This window comes from Bubalus kerabau, chromosome 11, assembly GCF_029407905.1.
Source record: "Bubalus kerabau isolate K-KA32 ecotype Philippines breed swamp buffalo chromosome 11, PCC_UOA_SB_1v2, whole genome shotgun sequence".
NCBI lineage: Eukaryota > Metazoa > Chordata > Mammalia > Artiodactyla > Bovidae > Bubalus > Bubalus kerabau.
The window spans coordinates 47,724,195-47,751,540 of NC_073634.1; the positions used below are offsets into that span (position 1 = coordinate 47,724,195).

The window sequence follows — 27,346 nt, forward strand, 5'->3', positions numbered from 1 at the left end:
AAGGACATGGAGGAAGCTTCAATGAATATACCAAGCAAAACAAGCCAGTCTGAGAAGTGTTAGTCACTCAGTCGTGTCCGACTCTTCGTGACCCCATAGTCTGTAGCCTGCCAGTCTCCTCTGTCTGTGGGATTTTTCCAGGCAAGAATAGGTTGCCATTCCCTTCTTCAGGGGATCTTCTTGACCCTGGGATTGAACCCACATCTCTTGGACTGGCAGGCAGGTTCTTTACCACTGAGCCATGCGGGCAGCCAGTATGTATGGGTATATTGTTCCCTTACTGATGGACCTACATGGCTCTTAAGTAGTGTTGCCAGGTATACATTTTGCTCTCCTTTTATTGTCAACCTAATTATCCCATTGTTTTCTGGCCTCTTTCTGTTATTGAGAATTTTGCTTTCAGTTCTTTAAGTAGAATGTCTTTCTTCTCTAGTTTTAAAAACAGTATTTTCTCTTTGTTTATCTAGGCTGGTGTAAGTTTTTATTTACCTTTCTTGGAACTTGCACTTTTGGTTTCAGGATCACGAGTGTCATCGATTTGGAACACTCTCAGCCCTTCTTCCTCTTCTCCCTGTTCTTTCCTTGGAACTCCAGCCAGCTCTGTGTCTGACCTTCAGTTTCTGTCCTCAAATCTCCTAGCCTTTACTCACTCTATCTTTGGCTATAGTCAATGTCATTCTTTTCAGCCTGCCTCTGTTGTATGAATTGTATTGAATCTGTTACTTAACTCGTTCTTAGTTTCAATTATTGTCATTATTTTTTACTTGTAGATATTTTGTCTGTTTCTTATTTCCCACAGGTTATGACTTCATTCTTACACATCTTAGTGGACTATTACATGTTGCTGGCGTTTCTGACTTCGGTACTTTGCAGGTGGGACTCAGCCAGCTCTGCTCCATGTGCCCTTTCCCCAAGTGCCCTGTAGTTTCTCGTCCTGCACTCATGACCGACAGCCCTTTACGTATGGGAGCTCTTTGCTCATTCAGATAGTGGGCTCCTGCCCAGCTCTGTGACTGCTTTTGAAGATTCTCAGCTGACCTCTATGAAAAAGGCCTGCTAACAAACTGGGGAGGAGTGATAGAAAAAACCCCACCAGTGGATGCTGACCACCCCTGGATAAACTAGGGGCAGAAACAGGCTCTTCACAGACTCAGAGTCTCACCCCAGAGGTTACAGATGGACAATGTGCCTTCGTGATGGAGTGACATGCAGGCGACACCTGGACCGAGAGCTGTCACCGAGCACATGAGGGGTCATCCTGTCCCCACACCACGTGTGGCTGCACATTTAAAGGGCTGCTTGTTATCTGCATTCAGAACTTTCTGCTGTTTCTATTGGGAGGGTTTTCAAGTAATCTGGTTTTGTCAGTAGAACTGGAAGTTCCTTAAGCTATCATTTTTGGCTTAATGTAAAACTTCTTTATCCTGTAAATTGGCAGAAAAGACCTCCCTGGATATGTTTTAAACTTTGTAAACTTCTCTACTGAGTCAAAAGAGAAAAACATTAACCTAAAAAACACATTCTTTCTTAAATTAAAAGGTAATCTACACATATTCAGTTTAGTAAAAAGCAATTTCAGTGGCATACAGAAATAGCGGAACTTGGGCAAACCTTGCTCTGGAAATCTAGAAATCCAGAAACGAACTACTTTGAGCTTCTATGGCAGGAGCCCCGTCCCGTTCACCTGGGGCCTCCCGTGCTGGTCTGAGGACTCACATGATGGGAGTCTGACTTGGTTACAGCTGTTAAACCACTGCCTCAGCCTCCTTCTCTCCTGAAGCCGTGGTCAATGCGTCCCCTTGGGCTGAGGCTTGGGGATCCTGGGATACCCTCCTGCCGGCCATCCTCCCCATCCCCCCACAAAGGGCTCTCCTGACCTTCTGTGTTGGCCACTGCCCAGCCCTTTCTTGGCCTGGGGTGTGGGGCCCCTTCCTGAAGCCACAAGCAAAGCTGAGAAGGCCTCTGGTCACCCGGCTCTGTGGACTGCCTGCTGGGCCCTGAATCTGCCCTCAGTTTGTCTGTCTGTTCTTTTCAAAACACTTCCAGCGAACAGCAGGGACCTGAGTTTGGGGTAAGACCCTGGGCAAAGAGCCTGGCCCAACTTCCTGGGGGATCTGGGCCCACACTGGAAACACCTCCATGTTCCCTGGGGACTTGCTTCAATGGGTGGAGGTGGCGGCCTGGCCCCCTGCAGGGAGGGATAGATCTGGAGTTTTCTCAGGGGATCCCAGGTGAACCCCTAGAAAGGCCGCCTGGGATCCAGGGACAGAGGCTTCAGGAAAGTCTAGGATGAGGGGTGGGAAGTAATTTTCTGCCTCCTGTCTTTGAGAAAAATGTTATTTCTGTATAAGCAGGAGCAAGCAGCCAGCACATCCCCCTCCTGGATGCTTGCTCTGTCCTCCTCCACGGGGGCTGAGCTGATGGGGAAGGACCCCAGGCAAGTGGCTCACCAACCTTGATCTCTGCTCCTGTGTGCTTGCCCCGAGGACTCCCTCTTGCAGGCTTTTCTCCCGCCTGCTTCCTGAAGCCCGGACCTGTGCCAGTGGAGGAGGCTGGGGAGCAGTTCCTCTCTGGTCCTGCCCCTTGGTTCCCTTGAAATAGGACCTGCTTAAGGTGGGCGGGGATGCGGCTTCGCTCAGTGTTCAGGCAGAGGCGGGAAGGTGAGGGAAGTGGCCAGTGGGCACCCTGGTCATCCCCTCTGGTCCGTCTTCCCAGACCACAGCCTGGCCCTTGGTTCCGTGGCTGCCTATTTCCTGGTCCCGGCAAGCCGTTTGGAATTACAAGGACAAAGAGCAGTGGCTCTGTGGAAGCTGCAGTGGCGTCTCCTGTTCCTGGAGTGACCTCAGTAACTGCCCGGACACCTTCCCAACGCCCCCAGATGAGTCCTAGGAATTCTTTCAACCTTTTTCCAGCGTATCACCCCCACACTGAAAAGCGTTTGCTAAAACATAGAGCCTGGTGGCCATCCCTGGTCTAGAGAGTACATAGAATTCCGATGGGCTAAAAGTCAAAAGGTTAAGAAAGCAATGGGATTTATTTTGTTTGCTTAGGATTCCATCTACTTACTATTGTTAACAAAGCCTTTTTGTTTCCTTTTGCTAGTTTAATTGAACTACCTGGGTGCTTACACAAAACTGCTGTATAAAATGTTCTTGCAGGAACTTCCCTGGTGGTCCAGTGGCTAAGACTCTGCACACCGAATGCAGGGGATCCCTGGTTCAATCCCTGGTCAGGGGATGAGATTCCTGCATTCCTCAATTAAGACCTGGCACAGCCAAATAAATAAATAAATATCTAAAAAATGTCCTTGCAGTCAGACTGCCTGTGCCCTTACACATTTGCTAAAATCTGTTTGTTTTCTTTATTTTTAAGTGCTTTACTTGTATCACTATGATTTAAAAATCCTCCTCTCAGTCCTGCCAGATAGCTGCCATTGTTACCTGTTTTACAGGGAAGAAATAAGAATCCTGGAGAGTAACCCACCAGAGCCCAGAATAACTCAGGGGTTTGAATCCAGCTGGTCAAGGTTCAAAACCTCATAGCCACTACTTTGTTCTTCCCACAATGAGGTGAGGGCAGGTAAGTCTCAAGATGCTCGCTTTGAATATACAGAATCAGATCTGTTAGATTTACTGGATCCTCCATATTTCATAGCAATGATTTTAGATTATGAATTCAGATTAGATTATGAATTGGAGGAACCAGAGATCAAATTGCTGTTGGATCATTGAAAAAGCAAGAGAGTTCCAGAAAAACATCTATTTCTGCCTTATTGACTATGCCAAAGCCTTTGTGTGGATCACAATAAACTGTGGAAAATTCTGTAAGAGACGGGAATACCAGTCACCTGACCTGCCTCTTGAGAAATCTGTATGCAGGTCAGGAAGTAATAGTTAGAACTGGACATGGGACAACAGACTGGTTCCAAATAGGAAAAGGAGTACGTCGAGGCTGTATATTGTCACCCTGCTTATTCAACTTCTATGCAAAGTACATCATGAGAAACGCTGGGCTGGGTGAAGCACAAGCTGGAATCAAGATTGCTGGGAGAAATATCAATAACCTCAGATATGCAGATGACACCACCCTTATGGCAGAAAGTGAAGAAGAAACAAAGAGCCTCTTGATGAAAGTGAAAGAGGAGAGTGAAAAAGTTGGCTTAAAGCTCAACATTCAGAAAACGAAGATCAGGGCATCCGGTCCCATCACTTCATGGCAAATAGATGGGGAAACAGTGGAAACAGTGTTAGACTTTATTTTTGGGGGACTCCAAAATCACTGCAGATGGTGATTGCAGCCATGACATAAAAGACGCTTATTCCTTGGAAGAAAAATTATGACCAACCTAGACAGCATATTCAAAAGCAGAGACATTACTTTGCCAACAAAGGCCCCTCTAGTCAAGGCTATGGTTTTTCCAGTACTCACGTTTGGATGTGAGAGTTGGACTATAAAGGAAGCTGAGCACTGAAGAACTGATGCTTTTGAACTGTGGTATTGGAGAAGACTCTTGAGAGTTCCTTGGACTGCAAGGAGATCCATCCAGTCCATCCTAAAGGAAATCAGTCCTGAATGTTCATTGGAAGGACTGATGTTGCAACTGAAACTCTAATACTTTGGCCACCTGATGTGAAGAGCTGAGTCATTTGAGAAGATCCTGATGCTGAGAAAGATTGAAAGCAGGAGGAGAAGGGGACAACAGAGGATGAGATGGTTGGATGGTATCACGGACTCAATGGACATGAGTTTGAGTAAACTCCGGGAGTTGGTGATGGACAGGGAAGCCTGGGGTGCTGCAGTCCATGGGGTCGCAAAGAGTCGGACACAACTGAGCGACTGATGAATTGGATTATGAAATTAGATTAGCAAATTTATAACTGTCCAAATAAGCTATAACATTATCATATGTTAAACTGGTCATCTAAAAAGTGTACCAAGTTACATATGTGTATGTTACTACACCAAGTGTCTCCTTGGGCTTCCCTGGTGGCTCAGATGGTAAAGAATCTGCCTGCAATTCAGAGACCTGGGTTCGATCCCTGTGTCAGGAAGATCCCCTGAAGAAGGGAATGGCTACCCACTCCAGTATTCTTGCCTGGAGAATTCCATGGACAGAGGAGCCTGGCTGGCTACAGTCCATGGGTCTCACAGAGTTGAACACCACTGAGCGATCAACACTTTCACTTTCAAGTGTCTTCCAAAGATGCTTGCTCTAATCTGTAGCATTAAACTTAAAGTTTATGAGGTCCGTTTGCTTCTGTTTGTTCTGGAGGAAAAGAGTGAGATGCGAGAAACAGAATATTTCTCTTTACCAGGAATAATTTCTGGAATTTTAATTTGGATTTTCAGTGACACTTAATGTTCATGACCTCTTGAAGAGCACACCCAGAATTTAAATCATGATTATCTGAATGATGTGTGTTTAATTGTTAATCACAGCTAAAATGTTAAATAGTTGTATTGCTTCTGTTACCAATGTTCAAATGCCTTAGGATTTCTAGCTGGACTAGTCAATGGGAAGGATGGTGAATTCCCCAGGAGGAAGTGGCCAGAGAAGGCTGGACTGCTGTTCACGTCTGGATTGCATTTGAAAATGGTGGTGGGTTTGTGGATCCACTGGAGTGAAATACAGGGTACAAGCACTTAGATAGTTGAGGACTAGGTCACTATGGAGCTTTTTGTCTGAATGCACTAGGTAGATAGTTGGTACTTATTTGTTCATGCGTGAATTGCATCCATGCATCCACCTATGACTCCATCTATCCCTCCACTCTTCTATCCATTTATCCATCCATCATCCATCCATTCATCCCTCCATCCATTCATTCCTCTATCCATTCATCCCTCCATCCATTCATCCCTCCATCCATTCATTCCTCCATCCTTCCATCCTTGCATGTATCCATCTATGCATGCATGCTTCCATCCTTCTATCCATTCATCTATCCATTGTCCAAAGAAGAGTCACTGAGCACCTCCCATGTTCTAGGCTCTGCTGAAAAGTTGGTGCTGTAGGGTGAAACTTTCTGGTACGGTGACACAGATAATAACAAAATAGGAAGCAAGGTTATAGAAGGTGCTCTGTCATGAGGAAGACCTGGAGAGTTAGTGATGGGATGCAGCAGGATGCTGGCCAAGAAACAATTCACAAACACTCTCTCCAAGGGAGTGGGTTTAGACCAGAAGGAGCCAGGTTGGCTTGGAGACTTGGCAGTGGAATTCTGGGCAGAAAGGGCTTCAGGTCCTAAGACTAGGGGCTGGAGCAGCTCTTGGAACTATAGGAGCCTGAGCCTCTGAGTTTGATGATCAGGGGCAAGGTCAGAAATGTAGGCGAGGATCAGGTCAAGATGCTTTGGGTCTGGAAGTGAGTTTGGGTTTTGTTCTAACCTGAGAGGGCCCCTCTGGGGGGCTTACATCTCCTGTTCACATCAGGCTCTGATTGACACGGGCAGAGAGCACACTGGCTAGTGCTGGAGGGTAGTTTGTAGGGGGCAGGATGCCAACAGCAGGAGCAGCTCAGAAACTCTTCTGCACTCAAACCACTGCCCACTGGGATTTATTCGGCCTTGGAACAGTGCTAAAAAGGTGTGCACTTTAAATGCATGTCCTGGGTGGTAGATTTTGGCAATGGCTGTGGGAACATGGGCCCTGGTTGATATTATTACAGACCTGTGTTGTCCTTGGAGAAAGAACCAGTCCCGTGTTGTCCTTGGAGAAAGAACCAGTCCCAGGGCCAGCTCCCTACCCCCTGAACACCTGTTGGGTGTATTGGTTTACCATTTGGACACCTGCAGCGGGCATTCATTTCTCTCCACAATAGAAATCTTTTCAGGGAAAGCCTGACTCACTGCTCAGTTTCCCTGAGAACATAACAGAATCTCATCATTGGTGGACATAAGCTCAATTGTGTGCAGTCACAAAAGGATTAGGAGTGTGTTTACTGTTTCGAGGGGGCCAAGTGCACACGGGGCCTGAGAGCAGGTGTGTGAGCCATGGCGAGAGGGCTTGTCTGGACCACCCCTCAGCTTCCTCCTTCCTTGTCAGGTGAGGAGGAAGAACACAGTGAAATTCATCTCTCACAAAGGCCAGGACTATAATTTTGGGTAAGTCTGTATCTGAGAACAAAACAGAACAAAAAATATTCCAAGGGAGAAAAATAAACTTGTTCTGAGACACAGAGTCCCACCCTCCAGAAATTCACTCCCCTAGAAGGTGATGGCACCCTACTCCAGTACTCTTGCCTGGAAAATCCCATGGATGGAGGAGCCTGGTGGGCTGCAGTCCATGGGGTCGAGAAGAGTCGGACACGACTGAACGACTTCACTTTCACTTTTCACTTTCATGCGTTGGAGAAGGAAATGGCAACCCACTCCAGTGTTCTTGCTTGGAGAATCCCAGGGACGGGGGAGCCTGGTGGGCTGCCATCTATGGGGTCACACAGAGTTGGACACGACTGAAGTGACTTAGCAGCAGCAGCAGCAGCAGGGTCAAATTCCTTGGTAGATTCTTTCAGAATTACTGAAGTTTCTGGAACACAGGAAAAAAAGTGGACACTGTTAAATGGTTTGATGAACTTGCTGGCATTAATTGAAAATTGAAAGTAAGAAAAAATTTAAAAGCACAGAGGCATATAGGATGGAAAATAAAGTCTTTCTCCCTGTGTTTCCCACTATCAGCTCTTCTCTCTTAAGGGAAAAAAGTTGTTAGATTTCTAGCATATCTTTCCTTTAAAAAGTTATGCATGTTTATGCGTGGGTCTACTGTCTGTCTATTGACCTATCATCCATCTATCATCTATCCTCTTACTATTTTATTTACTCGAAGAGTTCATTCTAAACACACTACTCTGTAACTTGCTTTTTTATTTTTTGTTTTTTCACCTCACTGTTCTTCACAATCTATCCATCCATCTATCCACAATCTATTCCTTCTCACCCATTCTTTTGGATGATAACTCTATTTCATTGCATAGATGCACCATAATTAAGGAGCCTCCTCTGCTATAAAGGCTTTTTTTTTTTTTGGAAAAGTGTTTTGGAAAATTTTGTAAACTGGTCTGCCCTGTGAATTGCAGGCTACAGGAAGGTATGTTCGCAATTTTGATAGACAGAGCCATAAATTGCTCATTTTTTTCCTATTGAGTTATATGAGTGCTCCATATACTTTGGATATTACCCCTTTATCAGATATAGGATTTGAAAATATTTCCTTCCATTAGGTTGCCTTTTTCTTATGTTGGTGGTTTTTGCACCACAGCTTTGCTGTGAAGAAGCTGTTTCATTTGATGTAACCCCACATGTTTATTTTTGTTTTTGATGTAAAATCCAAAAAAATCATTGCTGAAACTGATATCAAAGAGTGTACTGCCTGTGTTCTCTTCTAAGGGTCCTGTGGTTCCAGGTCTTCCATTCCAGTCTTTAAACTCCGTTTGATTTTTGTCCGGTGTGAGAAAGTGGTCCCATTTCATTCCTTTGCCTGTGGGGTCAACTGTCAGATATAGAAGCAGAGACCTAAGTAGGCAGTTAGATTGACAATTCAGAAATTCAGTGCTCAAGTCTGGGATGGGGGCCAGCAGAGGGCAGTGATGAACTTTCTGGGCAGAAATGTCCCCAGTGAGACTAAGACCTGGAAGAGGAGGACAGAGACTGCACAGTGAGGATGGAGTTCAAAGGGCAAGTTTTGAAGAAATCCTGAGCTGAACTGAGACATTGGTTTGAAACTAAAACTCTCCACAGATAAAACAAACAGAATGGAGATGAGGTTCGGGGGGAGGGATGTAGGAGCGGTTCCCTGTGGACTGAGGTCGCCCGCTGGGTCCCTGGACCACACTCTCCACTCCTGGGGGTCTTGGAGCCCCTCCCCTCATTACTCTTTGGCTGTATAACTGCTCTTTGCGCATGCCCTCTTGAGGTTCCCTCCACTCACCCCCACTGTTGTGAACAGGCATGTGGAAAACAACCCACTTGTCCCTAATTCAAGGGTGCATTCTCATTCTTTTTGGGGGTGTCTTGCCTAATACACAGGACTGTTATTACCTGCAACAGGAAACACCTAGGGACGATTTAATAAAAGACATGCAGGACTAATGTTAATTTCTATAAGATATTTTGAGAGAATTAAAGAGACCTAAACAAATGGGGGAAATACACTATGTTCATAATTTGAAAGATGAAATATTGAGATGTCAGTTCCTCAGAACTGATCTATAGATTCAGTGCTGTCCTGATCAAAATCCTGGCCGAGGCTCACGCGCATGCGTGCGCACGTATGGGTGTGTAAAAGCATTTGCAAGGATGGAGTGGAGTGACTGGAATTTCTATATACTTCTTGTCAGAAAACGCAGAGTTCACTACATCTCAGCATTTGCATAATTCAGATCCCAGCATTTCTATTCCTAAGAATATAAACAACAGAAAGGCACACACATTCATCCAAAGTATCCATATATTTATATGAATGATGACAGCGGTGCAGTAGCCAAAAGGAGGAAACCACCTAAATATCCATCAACAGTAGAATGTGTGAAGTTGGCTCTGTTTACCCAATGGAATGATATCCATCATTGAGGATGAATGGCCCATGCAACCATACAGATGAATCTCATGTATGTTATGTTGGGTGATATTATGCTGAAGCCAGACACAAATGGGTATATCTTTTGTAATTCTATACAAAAGATAATAATTGAATGCCAAATAGGGGAAAAAACCCTAATGCACAGTGTCAGGAGAGTGGGGAATATTGAAGAGGATGGTTGTTTCTGATGTGGTGGAAATATTCTATCTTTTGATCTGGGTGCTGATGATGAGGATGTATTCCCTTAAGATTCATTATCTTACACTTACGATTTGTGTGTTTTTCTTTCTTTTCTTCTTGTCAAATCCTTGATGTTCAGTTGCTCAGTTGTGTCTGACTCTTTGTGATCCCATGGACTGCAGCATATCAGGCTTCCCTGTCCTTCACTGTCTCCCAGCGTTTGCTCAAACTCATGTCCATTGAGTCAATGATGCCACTCAACTTTTATCCTTTGTTGCCCCCCTCTCCTCCTGCCCCCAATCTTTCCCAGCATGACGGTCTTTTCCAATGAGTTGGCTCTTCAAGTCAGGTGTCCAAAGGATTGGAGCTTCAGCTTCAGCATCAGTCTTTCCAATGACTATTCAGGGTTGATTTCCTTTAGGATTGACTGGTTTGGTCTCCTTGCAGTCCAAGGAGTCTTCTCCAGCACCACAGTTTGAAGGCATCAATTCTTTGGTGTGTGGCCATTTTTAAATAGCAGTTAATTAAGATATACAGTTGACCTTTGAACCACACAGATTTGGGGTATGGTCCTTTTATCACTGGGTTTTGTTTAATAGTAAATAATGCAGCACCACATTACCAGTAGGTGTGAAACTTTGTCAGGAAGCAATGGCAGGAAGTGAACAGGGAAGAACCTTCATACCCATTACAGGTTAGTCACTAAAGGGACACTGCTTGTCAGCCTAAATTCTACACAGTGGCCATCTTGGGGACCCTTGCCTCCCAGGTAGTGAGCATTAAGCTAAAACACCTTTGTTTAACTCCAAGAATCCTCCTGATGAGGCCCACCTGTGAGTGCCTGTGCTGCCGCTGCTGAGTCACTTCAGTCGTATCCGACTCTGTGTGACCCCATAGACGGCAGCCCACCAGGCTCCACTGTCCCTGGGATTCTCCAGGCAAGAACACTGGAGTGGGTTGCCATTTCCTTTTCCAATGCATGAAAGTGAAAAAATAAAGTGAAGTCGCTCAGTCGTATCTGACTCCTAGCGACCCCATGGACTGCAGCCTACCAGGCTCCTCCATCCATGGGATTTTCCAGGCAAGAGTACTGGAGTGGGGTGCCATTGCTTTCTCCTGTGAGTGCCTGTAGGCCAAAGAAATTAACCTGCTCTCCTGCAGGCTGATGGGAACCCAGAAGTGTCTGACTTTCTTCTCTCCCCTTTAGTATAAACGGGCTCTGAATCCTAACTCAGACATGATGTTCTTTGACGCACAAGCCCACCATCTCCTGGGTCTACTGGTCTTCTGGATAATGTCACTATTCCTTGTCCCAACAACTCGTCTCAACTTATTGCCCTGTTGTGGGCTGACCAGAATGAGCCTGGACTCAGTAGCAAAAGGAGAGTTGACCATAAAGTTATACTCAATTTTTGATTAGATGTTGTGGAGGAGGTGGTTGATGCCCTCAACCATCACATTGTTTAAAGATCAACGGTACTTCATGTTTCATAAAATCCACCACTTTAAAGGTACAATTCAGCGTTTTTAAAGCATTCACAGAATTGTACAACCACTATTACTATCTGATACAGGATGGTTCATGATCCCAGAAAAAAACCCTGTAGATACCAGCAGTCACTATTCTCGGCCCCTCATCCCAGAAACCGTGAACCTACCTTCTATCAATATCTCTGTGGACTTGCCTGTTTTAACATTGCACACAAAGGGAGCGTGTGTTCTCTCACTGATCACAATGCTGACCGAGCTCATCTGTACTTCCCTCCTTTTCACGGCTGAGTAATAGTTCCTGCACACACTTTGTCAATCCAGTTGTCAGTGGATTTGGGTGGTTTCCACTTTTTAGCTATTGTGAGTAGTGCTGTGTGTTAAGTATTTTTATCTCCAAAGAGCAGAATTGCCACATGTAGATAAAAGTTTTAAATAAATTTCAACAGACTGTGTAATTCAAAAACAATTAGCACCATCTGGCTATAAGGCAGGAAGTCTTAAAAAGAAGTCTAATGGAAACATTCTGGTTAGAGCTAAAAGACCTTCTTTTTAGGGAAATTTTGCTAAAAATTTCTGCTCTGAGACATAGGCTCTTCTAAATCTTGGAAATCTACCAAAATACCATGATTCTTCTTCAGAATGCTAACACAAGCATAAACATTATAAATTAATGCTTGTAAAGCATTTGGCATTATAAATGTTTCCCTTTAAAGACAAACTGTATCAGTGTTCTAAGCATATGTATATAAAACATATAATGCATTAACTAAATAATATTTATTATAAACATATAAAAATAAAAATAAATAATTATATCTTTTAATAATAGGTGGCACCTACTGGGGATCAGCAACAGTAAACCAGGTGTGATCTGCTTTTGTGTGGTCAATGAAGTGACAGTAGTTTTTATGTTTTTAAAGGGTTGTTAAAGCAAAACAAAGCAAAACAAAAAACAGAGGAAAACATATAACAGACTGCATGTTCTCTGAACACCTCTGCCCTCACAGAAAATGTTCACTGTCCCTGACTTACATTAAACAACTCATTATCACCCAGAAACTTAAATTTTTTCTCTAGAAGATTAAACAATACTCTGCCATCTGATTTTATTTCTCCACTTAATATCCAACAGAATCATGAGATAGCAGTTTGGACACTAGGGGGAGACTTTAATTTTGTTTCTGTTTTTTGATTTTTTTTCACACAAAAAGAATACTCAGATGAAACCCACCCAGACTTGAGATAAATCTGCACGGACTGAATGTTACATTTTCTAGAACAAGATTTAGCAGATGGTGCTGATATTTAAAGGTGTCCTTGACTTTGCCTTAAAGAAGTGCAGAAACCACATATATTTTTCTAGACCTGGCAAGTGGCTTGGTTCAGATTCCGCTGGATCTCCTTGGACTCTCCCAGTCTCTGGTTCCAGCTCTGCCTTCTTGCAGCTCCTATCCGCCGTCCCTCACCTGCAGCCCAGCTGTACCCCTCTGCGTCCTGGCCCAGGTGTGTAGCCCAGAAGCATGGGAAGCTGATCTTGTAAGAGGTAGACCTCCAGCCAGAGGGACTGGGAAAACCGTGCATGAATTGTCCTCCTTCTGCCCCATCGGAGGGCCCCTCCCACATGTTATAACTGAGGCTTTTTCCAGTGTGTCTCCCTGGATCAAGCTGTCAGTCACGTTCAGGGAGGAGAGCTGGGTGGGCTGCTCGGGGCGATCTCACTGTGTTGGCTCTGCAGCCCTCCATGCCCCTGTCACCTCATCCCTCACGTCAGCTGACAGGATTATCCTTATAATAAAACAGTGACTCATACTATCCACTTAAGGCTCAGGTTTTTGAGAAACATAGGCTAAGAGGGTAATGAATGAAAACAGAAGAATAAAGAATCCGTTTCATTTTCTGGAATCAGTCTGGTTGCTTGGGTTTTGGCATTAGAACACAAAATATACTCTTTCTTAATATTTATTTGGCTGCACTGGGTCTTACTTGCTGCACGCAGGATCTTTAGTTGTGGCATGTGGGACCTAGTTTCCTGACCAGGGATCGAACCCAAGCCCCCTGCATTGGCAGCTTGGAGTCTGAGCCACTGAACCACCAGGGAAGTCCCCACAGAATATTCCAATTTCTCTGTATAGCTGGGAAAGTGTGTTTCACGCATATTGATTTTCTTAATATAGTCACTGAGGTTAATGAAGCTATCAAGTTAACGTCCATGTAACCCAAATGATTCAGTTCTCCAGCTGTCCTCTCCCATCCTGCTTCTTGCTGGGAATTTTCTTGCTTCTATTCCTCCTGTTCCCAGAAGGAGGAACAGTGATTACAAATCAGGAGCCTGATCCCCGGCCAGAGCAACCTCCTGAATCTGAGCCAGTCGGGGTCCTTCCCCAAGAGTGTGGACTTGGGATGAAGAGACGCTGACTTTGCACCTGTTCTGCACTCAGGGGGAGCACCTGTGCCTCCCTCCAAAGTCAACACTGCCCTTGTTATCATGGACAGCGACAGGTGGACAAAGGAGTCAAGGATTTGGGACTGACCATCTTGGATGGTCAGCCTGCCAATGCAGGAGATGCGGGTTCAATCCCTGGGTCAGTAAGATCCCCTGGAGGATGGAATGGCAACCCATACCAGTATTATTGCCTAGAGAATCCCATGGACAGAGGAGCCTGGTGGGCTACAGTCCACGAGGTTGCAAAAGAGTCAGACATGACTTAGTGACTAAACAACAAAACAATAGAACATATTTAGTTTACCTCTTTTACCTGGAGAAACTGCTGTGCATGGGGTCACAAAGAGTCAGACAAGACTGAGCACGAACACTCTTCATTATGTTGGTTTATCATTTTTCTAACCTGACTATGTATACTTCTGCAAAGCAAGGGAGGTATATTAAAAAAATACATATGAGAAAACGTGCAGACAAGAGAAAGACAGGAGTCTTTAGATTGTAATTAAGTCAGACAGATACCTATCTACAACTATTTCTGCATCGTCTTTATTAGTGTAGAATTTTTTCAGAAGACAGATATGTATTCATATTGTCATGTTTGTGTGCTAAGTTGTGTTCGACTCTTTTGTGACCCCATGAACTGTAGCCTTCCAGGTTCCTCTATCCATGGGATTCTCCAGGCAAGAATACTGGAGTGGGTTGCCATGCCCTCCTCCAGGGGACCTTTCTGACCAAGTGATCAAACCTATGTCTCTCGTGTCTTCTGCATTGGCAGACAGGTGCTTTACCACTAGCGCCACCTGGGAAGCCCATTTAGGTCACAGTATTAAGATTGCTGCTCTCTTGGTGTGATTTATTACAGATCCCAGTATAGCCCTGAGTCCAGGCTGGATGCAGTACTGGACTATTAGCTCTTGTAAGCATGTGAACCTATTAATATATACACTAGAGAAGGAAGAAGATGTGTGTGAGAGTGAAATATTATTGTTTGGCATAACTATTTCATTGAAAATATGACAACATGAAAAACTAATGTAGAAGTGGCAGAAAATTTATGTTTCTTGGTGAAGCCAGCAGGCTCTGGGATGCTTAAATCCTGTTATAAGGAGCTGTCGGTCCTTTCTCCCCATGGTATCAGTGGGTGTATATGGAAGCAACTGTGTTTAATACAATAGTGATTTTATATGGACTTTTTAAAAGGCAGTATATTTTTGATGTAAGAGAAACCCTATCCATGGTTTCGTCTGCACGTGAGCCTCAGGAGGTGTGAAAGCTGATGGATTAGTCTGGGGAGAACATTCTCTTTTTCTGACAGACCAGTCGGCTTCCCGCTCTGTCTCTGCTTCATTGAATGAAAGCGCCTGTCATGCTTGGCTTCATCCATTGTTAAGTTTCATATGGTCACAGCCTGTAGGGCTGGGTAACAAAGAGTATCCATCGGCGTAAACTGGCGCTCAGTCCCTGGGTCCTGTCTGGACTGATGAGACCCGCGGACTGTGAACCTGTTTTCCTTAGGAGATGGCTGGTCCTGCCAAAACAGCAGGACGTGGTGCACGATGGGGATTCTGACACTAAGAGCATTTTTAAAGCCCAAGATACATGCATGTGTGCTAAGTCACTTCAGTCATATCCAACTCTTTGTGACCCTGTGGACTGTAGCCCGCCAGGCTCCTCTGTACATGGAATTTCCCAGGCAAGAATACTGGAATGGGTTGCTATGTCCTCCTCCAGGGGATCTTCCTGACCCAGGGATCAAACCCTCATCTCTCATGTCTCCTGCATTGGCAGGCAGGGCCTTTACCACTAGCGCCACCTAGGAAGCTCCACATGTAGGTGAACTGAATTTCAGAGCATTCTTTGTCCTGCTAACAGTGTTGCTCACTAGAGTGCGGGTTAGTGTTCTTCTCGAAAGCACTGATTTTTCAGTGGCCATAGAGCAATCCTCGTGTGTCTGAAGGAAGGGAGAAATGAAGCAGAGCTGGTTATTAATTTTGTTGTTGTTTTCACAGTGATTACCATTGAGCATCTGAAGGTTGACCTGGAGAATCAGCATTAAAATTGGTGCCAAAAAAGAGCCTCTAGCTGGACCTTTGCTAGCCTGTATTAGAAGGATCTTAAATGGCTTTTGTCCTGAGTGAGTGAAAAGGAAACATGACCTTTACCATTCCTTCTGGGAAAATGTCTGATTTAGTAACAGGCATGAGAGAGGGGACACTGGCCCATGGAAGTACATTATCCAGTTTTCCTAGAAGCTTCCTTCAAGGCATCTGAGAGGAGGGCTTTTATCACAACTGACTTCTTTTTCTGAAAGGAGCAGCTTTAAGACAGTTCATCTCTCTCTCTCCCCCTGCCCCCATCACCTCATCCCTCCCGTTCCCTCTCCTTTTGTCTCCTTCTCTCTCTCATTCTTCCCTCCCTCTTTATTTCCTCCTTTCTTTTTCTTATCCTATAGAAAGTTGGAAAATACAGAAAACCATAAATAGAGAAATTATCAAAGTCATCTCAAATCCTGTTCCATGGAAAGTGTGCTTTGTTTGGAGGGAAAATGAGTGTGTGGTGTGTGTGTGTGTGTGTGTGTGTGTGTGTGTGTGTGCTTTTGTGCATGTATACACAGATGTGTGCAGTATGCACAGCTTTATGTTTTAGAGCCTTCTAAACAACTAAGCAGGTTATTATTAACTAATAATTCTCTTTTAAGACACAGTCATGGGAAGTACTAGTGTCATTGACAAAAGGGGCTGATGCAATTTGTGAAAATATATTTGCATGGAGTGACACGATTCCTCTTCCATGTTGAGTACTGGTTTTAGGGGGCGATGGGTAGGTTCTGAGAATCTCCTCCCTGTGGAAGTGTTGTTCTGTGTCAACTCTGCCCTCCTTTCTCCTCTGCCCCTGAAAAGATGCTGGTGCCAAAGGTGGCTGTGGATAAGGCTCCAGTGAGGACAGTGGGAAACTCAGGGTTGGCGTTAAGGATGTTTAAAATGTGTGCAAGAGCAAAAGTTGGGTTGGAGACACCACTTGAAAGCCCTGAAAATGTCTTTAGGCACAAGAGCAACTCAGCACTGTGATGCCCCAAAGGAGGCTCTGTGAGGACCAGAAATGTTCCATCATAAAGAGTGCTTCCCTACAGGAGATGCTCTGGTGGAACAGGCTCCCTCTTGCCCTGAGTCGGGCACTCAGCCAGCCCATGTGGGCGAGCTGTGGACCAGCGCACTCCTGTGTGTCCACGCTGTCTACATAGACGGGGGACAGAGCCAGACGTGTACACACGGCATCACAGGTTAACATGCGGCAGTTTTTACAGTGGCCTCACTCTGGAGTGGAACTCCGGAGGCCACTCCCTCCGGAGGCCTAAAACTCACTCCTGTTTTACATAGAAATGCAAGCTGGAGAGAAATTCCACCAGGACCCAAATAGTGAGGTTACTTCTGAGCTATTAGTGTTTTCTCTAGGTAGACGGCCATGTTTTGAATAAATAGGCGTTGAATTACCTTGACAAAGTAGAGGGAAGCTTTGAATGAAGAGAATTTTTGTTGTCATAAATTTCAAAGTTTTATTATCAAACAGATCACATATCTTTCACATGGGAAGAATTAATATTATTAAAATGTCCATACCACTCAAAGCAATCTATAGACTCAATGACTTCCTGTCAAAATACCCATGATAGTTTACACAGAACTAGAACAAATAATCCTAAAATTCACATTGAACCATGGAAGATACAAAATTTCTAAAGCAATCTTGAGAGAAAAGAACAAAGCTGAGGTGTCATATTCCCTGACTTCAGGCTATACTACAAAGCTATAGTCATGAAACAGTATGGTACAGACACAAAAATAGGCAGAGGACAAGGGAACAGAGTAGGGAGCCTGGAAATAAACCCACACACTTAAGGTCCATTAATCTATGACAGAGAGGAGGTCATGTCTAACCAAATACAAAGCAAGGGGAGTGTGGAGAGTTCCTGAGTCTGGGGGGTGGGATGCCATTGGCCCTGTGTCATGAGCAGATGGCACAGGGGTAAAGAATCTGCCTGCCAATGTAGGAGACACAGATGTGGGCTTAATTCCTGGGTCAAAAAGATCCCCTGGAGGAGGAATATGGCAACCAACCCACTCCAGTATTCTTGCCCGAACATTCCCATGGACAGAGGAATCTGGTGGGCTACAGTCAGTCCTAAGGGTCACAAAGAGTCAGATGTGACTGAGCGACTAAGCTTGCAGAGCAGAGTGAAAGCAGTGGACATCCCGGGCCTATGGGTTTAGACCTGGTGCCCAGGAACCTGTAAAACTCATGCCAAATGGATGCACAGGAATTCACACGGTCTGCCCACACTACCAAGGAGAGGAAAACTATTTTCGCTGAGGCTGTAACCCATTGCTGCCCAAGGTCCTGCCCATGGAAGGAAACTGAAAATGACCGTCCTGGAGTGGGAGGGCCCTGGGAAACCCCCACAGGGAGGCAGCTGCCCCATTGGCTTTGCTGCCCCACAGCATGGGCCCTGGAGTGGGCAGAGGGCACACAGATTTCTTGGCTTTGATTGTCCAGGGAGAATTTAAAAATATCTCAGTATTTATATCTAGTGTTTACACTAAAGGGATCCTTGCTGACCACCTCTTGCATTTTCCCTTCAGAGCTCACTCTTCTTTAGAGATCAAAAATAATTGTGTTATTCCTAACAAAATGATGATTCTGTTTGGGGGTAGAAAGTCAGATTTTCTACACATTTTATCTTTTTGACTTTCAACAAAGCTACTGCCCTTTTGACACATAAAATGACCTTCTCTGTGCCTCTTAAATTCTCTGCTTTCTCTTCTCATTGTCTCTAATTCCAGAGCAGAAGGAAAAAGATTAAGAGAACATATTCTTGGTGCCCTTTCCAATAAGAAGAATCATTTGCCTAAATCCCCGAAAGCCAGAAACCTGGTACGATTTTTCTGGCTGATTGGTTTGCACATTTAATCTACCAAGTTGTTGAATTATTGATGCTGTATTTTTCTTCTCTTAATTTTGTAATACTTCCTGTAAACTCAACTTCATTCTAGGCTTTCATCCTGATTTCATGTTTTATTTTAGCCACGACGCCATTAATAATTAAGCATCTAAAGTTGTGTGTTATCCATCTCCTTTGGTGATTTTCAAGGCAATGTTGGTTGAAATGAAATTCTCTCCATATTCCTGGATGTTTATTATGGAAGATGCAGCTGTACCATTTGTCTGAAGCATAACCATGACCATATATCAACATGGTTACCTGATGTGCACAGATGTTAAGGTACAGGCTTACTGGAGGCTATTTTCTATAATTGGGTTTAGGAAGTTTATTTTGATAAAGATGGCCGAAGGGATTAGTGAGGAGGCTGAGTGGTGACTTTGGCTACAGTTGTACAGTGCCAAGAAATACACCCTCTGTAATCAAAAAGAAATTGGTTTAAGAGAATTATGTATGTGATTGTCTCAAGAGGTGTGTATGGCTGGCAGAAATAATCAAACATTTGTATCTCTTCCAACAGCTAGAGTGGATGATGAATAATGCGGGTGGGAAATTGGGAGTTTTTTTTTTTTTTTGCTGCAGTAGATTAGAGGAAAAATGCTTTTTTCTTTTACTTTGGAAAGGGAATTAAGGTTTATAAATTTGAGGTAGCTCAACCTGACAGTTCTACAGGCAGAGAGCTTAAATTATTAAGATCTCTTATGCTGAATTTATAAATCCCAAGGGGCTGCTAATAATTCCTTTCTTCTCTTTAACATTTACTCAAGTGGCTTCTGTGCAGTTTTGAAAATAATAAGAGAATCACAAGGGTCTGTGATTATATTATAAGTGTAGTTACAGCACTGGAAGATTCTATCATCGGAAAGCTAAGCTTTGGCCCAAGGAACTCTACCATGAGCTCTTGTTGTTCAGTCACTAAGTTGTGTCTGACTCTTTGTGACCCTATGAACAGCAGCATGCCAGGCCTGCCTGTCCTTCACTATCTTCTTGAGTTTGCTCAGAATTATGTCCATTGAATTGATGATGTCCATCTCATACTCTGTTGCTTCCCTCTTCTCTCTGTTCTCAATTTCCCCCAGCATCAGGGTCTTTTCCACGAGTGTTATGCTTCTGTATTTTAAAGACCTGTTGGTGTCAGAAGCATTGCACTTTGAGAGGTTAGAACTGGAACAAGTCTTCGCAAGGTTCCTGCTACATCTCTTGTGTTTGAAGGACTGAAGTCACTCAGGGACAAAGAACAGTGGTGGGATGGACATTCTCGGAACTCCAAGGCCCTGTGCCTCTCACTCACCTGCACCGCCTCTGAGAGCACTAACAGAATTGATCATGTGGATACAGGGGTGGCTCTTGGGCCCACATCTCAGCATCCAAAAGTCTTAATTGCTCCCCCAGTGTGGAAGGGACTAAGGCTGAAAGGAGGAAGAGAAAATAAGACATGGAGGTGCGAGGAGGAGGAGGAGGAGGAGGAGGAGGAAGAGATGGAACAGTTCTGTGAAACTTATCTCATGAAACATGAGATTCATTCACGAAACTCAAGGTTCATTTGTGTTGCTGTGTATTATAGGGCTTCCTTCTTTTTTAAAAGCTGAATAGTACTGCATTTTATGAATAGATCACATTTTATTTATCCACTGACTTGTCCATGGACACTGAGGTTGTCTCCACATCTTGGCTGTTGTCAATCTGGGAGCGCAGATATCTCTTTGAGATCCTGATTTCAAGTATTTTGGATAGATACCTAGAAATAGGGTTCCTGGGTCATATAGTAGTTCTATTTTTATTTTTATTTTATTTATTTATTTTTTTTGAGAAACCCATACTGTTTTCTATACCAACTGCACCTTTTGTACTCCTACCAACCCTGTATAAATGTCCCAGTTTCTGAATTCACCTTTTGAGTTTTCTAAAATGTTCAGACTCATAGAAGCAAAGAATAGAATGGTGATTCTTGGGGGCTGGGGTCAGGGGGAAATAGGGAACTCTTAATCAAGGTGTAAAATTTAGTTATGCTCAATGAATAAGTGCTAGAGATTTCACATAGAAGATTGTGCCCATCAGATCAGTCGCTCAGTCGTGTCCGACTCTTTGTCACCCCATGAATCGCAGCACGCCAGGCTGCCCTATCTATCACCAACTCCCGGAGTTCACTCAGACTCACGTCCATCGAGTCAGTGATGCCATCCAGCCATCTCATCCTCTGTCGTCCCCTTCTCCTCCTGCCCCCAATCCCTCCCAGCATCAGAGTCTTTTCCAATGAGTCAACTCTTCGCATGAGGTAGCCAAAGTACTGGAGTTTCAGCTTTAGCATCGTTCCTTCTAAAGAAATCCCAGGGCTGATCTCCTTCAGAATGGACTGGTTGGATCTCCTTGCAGTCCAAGGGACTCTCAAGAGTCTTCTCCAACACCACAGTTCAAAAGCATCAATTCTTCGGCACTCAGCCTTCTTCACAGTCCAACTCTCACATCCATACATGACCAATGGAAAAAACATAGCCTTGACTAGCCAGACCTTTGTTGGCAAAGTAATGTCTCTGCTTTTGAATATGCTATCTAGGTTGGCCATAACTTTCCTTCCAAGGAGTAAGCGTCTTTTAATTTCATGGCTGCAGTCACCGTCTGTAATGATTTTGGAGCCCAGAAAAATAAAGTCTGACACTGTTTCCACTGTTTCCCCATCTATTTCCCATGAAGTGGTGGGACCGGATGCCATGATCTTCGTTTTCTGAATGTTGAGCTTTAAGCCAACTTTTTCACTCTCCACTTTCACTTTCATCAAGAGGCTTTTTAGTTCCTCTTCACTTTCTGCCATAAGGGTGGTGTCATCTGCATATCTGAGGTTATTGATATTTCTCCCGGCAATCTTGATTCCAGCTTGTGTTTCTTCCAGTCCAGCATTTCTCATGATGTACTCTGCATATAAGTTAAATAAACAGGGTGACAATATACAGCCTTGACGAACTCCTTTTCCTATTTGGAACCAGTCTGTTGTTCCGTGTCCAGTTCTAACTGTTGCTTCCTGACCTGAATACAGATTTCTCAAGAGGCAGATCAAGTGGTCTGGTATTCCGATCTCTTTCAGAATTTTCCACAGTTTATTGTGATCCACACAGTCAAAGGCTTTGGCATAGTCAATAAAGCAGAAATAGATGTTTTTCTGGAACTCTCTTGCTTTTTCCATGATCCAGCAGATGTTGGCAATTTGATCTCTGGTTCCTCTACCTTTTCTAAAACCAGCTTGAACATCAGAAAGTTCACGGTTCACATATTGCTGAAGCCTGGCTTGGAGAATTTTGAGCATGACTTTACTAGCGTGTGAGATGAGTGCAATTGTGTGGTAGTTTGAGCATTCTTTGGCATTCCCTTTCTTTGGGATTGGAATGAAAACTGACCTTTTCCAGTACTGTAGCCACTGCTGAGTTTTCCAAATTTGCTGGCATATTGAGTGCAGCACTTTCACAGCATCATCTTTCAGGATTTGGAACAGCTCAAGTGGAATTCCATCACCTCCACTAGCTTTGTTCGTAGTGATGCTTTCTAAGGCCACTTGACTTCACATTCCAGGATGTCTGACTCTAGGTCAGTGATCACACCATCGTGATTATCTGGGTCACGAAGATCTTTTTTGTACAGTTCTTCTGTGTATTCTTGCCATCTCTTCTTAATATCTTCTGTTTCTGTTAGGTCCATACCATATCTGTCCTTTATCGAGCTCATCTTTGCATGAAATGTTCCTTTGGTATCTCTGATTTTCTTGAAGAGATCCCTAGTCTTTCCCATTCTGTTGTTTTCCTCTATTTCTTTGTATTGATCGCTGAGGAAGGCTTTCTTATCTCTTCTTGCTATTCTTTGGAACTCTGAATTCAGATGTTTATATCTTTCCTTTTCTCCTTTGCTTTTCACTTCTCTTCTTTTCACAGCTATTTGTAAGGCCTCCCCAGACAGCCGTTTTGCTTTTTTGCATTTCTTTTCCATGGGGATGGTCTTGATCCCTGTCTCCTGTACAATGTCACGAACCTCATTCCATAGTTCCTCAGGCACTCTATCTATCAGATCTAGGCCCTTAAATCTATTTCTCACTTCCACTGTATAATCATAAGGGATTTGATTTAGGTCATACCTGAATGGTCTAGTGGTTTTCCCTACTTTCTTCAATTTAAGTCTGAATTTGGCAATAAGGAGTTCATGGTCTGAGCCACAGTCAGCTCCTGGTCTTGTTTTTGCTGACTGTATAGAGCTTCTCCATCTTTGGCTGCAAAGAATATAATCAATCTGATTTCGGTGTTGACCATCTGGTGATGTCCATGTATAGAGTCTTCTCTTGTGTTGTTGGAAGAGGGCGTTTATTGTGACCAGTGCATTTTCTTGGCAAAACTCTATCAGTCTTTGCCCTGCTTCATTCCGTATTCCAAGGCCAAATTTGCCTGATACTCCAGGTGTTTCTTGACTTCCTACTTTTGCATTCCAGTCCCCCTATAATGAAAAGGACATCTTTTTTGGGTGTTAGTTCTAAAAGGTCTTGTAGGTCTTCATAGAACCGTTCAACTTCAACTTCTTCAGCGTTACTGGTTGGGGCATAGACTTGGATTACTGTGATATTGAATGGTTTGCCTTGGAAACAAACAGAGATCATCCTGTCGTTTTTGAGATTGCATCCAAGTACTGCATTTCGGACTCTTTTGTTGACCATGATGGCCACTCCATTTCTTCTGAGGGATTCCTGCCCTCAGTAGTAGATATAATGGTCATGTGAGTTAAATTCACCCATTCCAGTCCATTTCAGTTCGCTGATTCCTAGAATGTCTACATTCACTCTTGCCATCTCTTGTTTGACCACTTCCAATTTGCCTTGATTCATAGACCTGACATTCCAGGTTCCTATGCAATATTGCTCTTTACAGCATTGGACCTTGCTTCTATCACCAGTCACATCCACAGCTGGGTATTCTTTTTGCTTTGGCTCCATCCCTTCATTCTTTCTGGAGTTATTTCTCCACTGATCTTCAGTAGCATATTGGGCACCTACTGCCCTGGGGAGTTTCTCTTTCAGTATCCTATCATTTTGCCTTTTCATACTGTTCATGGGGTTCTCAAGGCAAGAATACTGAAGTGGTTTGCCAGTCCCTTCTCTAGTGGACCACATTCTGTCAAATCTCTCCACCGTGAACCGCCCGTCTTGAGTGGCCCCACGGGCATGGCTTAGTGTCATTGAGTTAGACAAGGCTGTGGTCCTAGTGTGATTAGATTGACTAGTTTTCTGTGAGTATGGTTTCAGTGTGTTTGCCCTCTGATGCCCTCTTGCAACACCTACCGTCTTATTTGGGTTTCTCTTACCTTGGGCGTGGGGTATCTTTTCACAGCTGCTCCAGCAAAGCACAGCCATTGCTCCTTACCTTGGACAAGGGGTATCTCCTCACCGCTGCCCTTCCTGACCTTCAACGTGGGATAGCTCCTCTAGGCCCTTCTGCGCCCTCACAGCCACGGCTCCTTGGAAGTGGGGTTGGTCCTCCCGGCCACCGCCCCATAGACAGCAATAATTTTGTAAACAAAAACAAACAAAAAATTGAAGAATCTCCTTGTCTACTCTCAAGAGATATCTCCACCCCCATATTCACTGCAGCATAATTCACCCTGGATATAAACCTCAAGTGAGATTCAGGGTCATGATTGTTCTATTTTAAATTCCTTGAGGAACCTCCATGCTGTTTCCATAGTGGCTGCACCGGCTTACATTTCCATCGACACTGAACAAGTGTTGCTATTTCACAAGACCCTCATCAGCACTTGGTATCTATTGCCTTTTTGATAACAGCCATTCTAACAGGTGTGAGATGATATCTCACTGTGGTTTTGATTTGCATTTCCCTGATGTTTAAGGATGTGGAGCACCTTTTCATGTACTTAGTGACCATTTGTACATTTCCTTTTGGTGGGGGGGATATGTCTCTACATCCTTTGCCTGTTTTCTATTTGGATCATGATGAGTTTATTATTTCTATTGAGTCCTATGAGTTCCTTGTATATTTTGGATATTAACTAATGTATAATTCTTACCAGTCATACGGTTTGCAAATATTTTCTCCCATTCTGTAGGTTGCCTTTTCATTTTGTTGACTGCCTCTTTTATTGGGCAGAAGCTTTTTTATTTGATGTAGTCCCACCTGTTGATGTTTTCTTTCGTGCTTCTGCTTCTGATACTATATCCAAAACCTCACTGCCAAGGTTGATGTCAAGAACCTTATTCCCTATGTCTTCTGCTGGCTGCGAGTTCCATTTTTGCAAGCACTCCTGAGAGCAAGAACGCAGACAGCTGAGAACTGAGCCCTGAGGGCTGTAAGCCCAGAACTCGCTTCTCTCTGTCTGACCCCTGGTGGTCAAGCTCTGCAGATTTCCCTGGGGTTCCTGTAAGGTGAGACATGGGTGCGCTCCTGGGAAACTTCTTCCAACAATGGGGAAACTGGCTGCCCACCTTGGGCCCTTGCTTTTCCTCTGGACAAACCATAGACCCAGAGTGTGGGGGGGAGGGCTTTCTCAGTGTGGTCCTGTGCTAGCCTAGAGGATGGGCTATGGGGTCAAAGAGTAGCGGCTCCTGTTTTTCTCTTGTGTTCTGCTGTCTAGGGAGTGCTCACTCTTGGGTTCTGGGGTGTTTATAATGGTAAACTTATCTATGGGTAGCTTCTAGCTGAGCTTGTGAGGGGACTTGAGTTGAGAATGACCTACATCTCTATACTGATGACATACCCCTGGTGTTTTTATTAAAAAAAAATTAGGACTATAGAGCTAAGCAGTGGAAGAAAATTATGTCCTGTCATCTAAGGTATTCAAAAGCATGCCAGAAATGTTGTCCTATTTTTTAGAACACTCTCAGCTGATTAAGGTATTTTTCCTTACCTTACCAAGGGCAGTCTGAAGTCTATTTCAATTCTGTACAGGAAGACATAATTGCAATTTGACAATAGTTGAACCTAAAGAATATATGTGTATCATTATAGAAAAGAAAGTTTGGTGTTGAGAGAGTGGCTTTATCAAGTACTGTTGAAATTCACTAGCTTGAGTTATGATATCTGATGAATAAAATGAACTGTGCTGGGAAATTGAAAATAGAGTGGTAGATGGTATTGCATTTTGTTTTGCTTCAGGTTTTGTTATTTTATCTCAAGTTGCTTATATTTCTTTCTGAAACTAGTTATTCAACCACTACACATGGGGAAGTTGTTCCTCTATCCATGAATCTGTCATTGTGCAAATTACCTGGATGCCATACACTGAATTTACAGTGCAACTTTTCAATGTGAATTCTGCAGCACTCAAGTGAATAAAATGAATAATTCATACCTCAAAAACAAAAAACAGTATTCCTTGGTAATTATGGTTTCTGAATATTCAAGTCTTTGATAGAGATTTCACCCACAAAGAATTTGTCAAATCTACACATACACGAGTATATCTTTAAATTTTGATATGCTTTACAATGCAGGCTTCCCTGGTGGCTCAGCGGTAAAGAATCCACCTGCAATGCAGGAGATATGGGTTCAGTCCCTGGGTTGGGAAAGATCCTCTGGAGAAGGGAATGGAAACTCACTCCAGCATTCTTGCCTGAGAAATCCCATGCACAGGGGAGCCTGGTGGGCTACAGGATGGGGTTGAAAAGAGTGCAACACAACTGAGCAAATAAACAACAACAAATGCTTTGTAATACCAGAGCTGTAGTTCCATAATTGGCTTATGACAAATCCAGTTCATGTGTTGTCAAAACTGGTGGATTCTAGAATTTTAGTTATAACTACTCTTGGAAGATCCAAGAGTCACCAAATATAGCACAGATAATTTGCAAGTAAGTGCTAATTAGAAAAATTCGAAAAATGTTAAATCCATATTAATTTTGAGTAAAATATGATTTTTTCTTATCGTCTGACACTTGTGAATTCCATGATTATTCTTATTTCTTTTTATCACCTGATTTTTATTGCTTTTGAAAATCCTATATTCATTGTGTAAATAATTGTTTGAAAGCTTTCTTTCCCTGTACATGTGTGCACCCTCCCTCTCCTGACAAACATACACAGAGATAAATTGCTCCTCTGTCCATGGGATTCTCCAGGCAAGAATACTGGAGTGGGTTTCCTCTTCCAGGGGATCTTCCTGACCCAGGGATCGAACCCGCATCTCTTATGTCTCCTGCATTGGCAGGCAGATTCTTTAACATAGGTAATTTGATGATTGCATTTTCTCAGTTCTGTAGAAATGCTGAATTTGTCCTTCTTGTTGATGCCATGTATTTTGGGAGGAGGTAAGTGAAAGGGAAATGAAAAATAAGGTCTGACATTATTCTCCAGATCTGAGATTCCCCATGTACCTGTCGTCTTTTATCTGATTCCTTTCAATGTTTCTCCTACCTTCCCTGGTTTTAATATTATCTTAGGCTTCTCCCGAATTCCAGTAATTGGATTTGAAGCAAGTCTATTTATATTCTTGCTTTTTCTAATACAACAATCAAATCTCTAATGGCCTTTTAATGTCAACTTGCTTTCTTCTCAATGATATTTTTTTCTTTTTACCTTACTCTTTTCTTTGATCTTCTAGATTTGGAATTCTTTAAGTTCTATTAAGTTTGTATTTTTAAGCTGTATAGCTTAAAGTGTTTGTAAGTTTTTATCCCATCC

The 27,346-nt window shown here is 43.6% G+C and overlaps 1 protein-coding gene across 1 annotated transcript in view; it reads right to left on the reverse strand.

Moving 5' to 3' along the window:
* The window catches only part of GCC2 (GRIP and coiled-coil domain containing 2), a 128,192-nt gene extending 101,159 nt beyond the window's left edge, over positions 1 to 27,033 (reverse strand). The window contains exon 1 of the mRNA XM_055540249.1: positions 27,030 to 27,033. The gene's annotated coding sequence lies outside the window, so the exon portion shown is untranslated. The remainder of the gene's footprint in view (positions 1 to 27,029) is intronic.
* Positions 27,034 to 27,346: the final 313 nt, after the last annotated feature.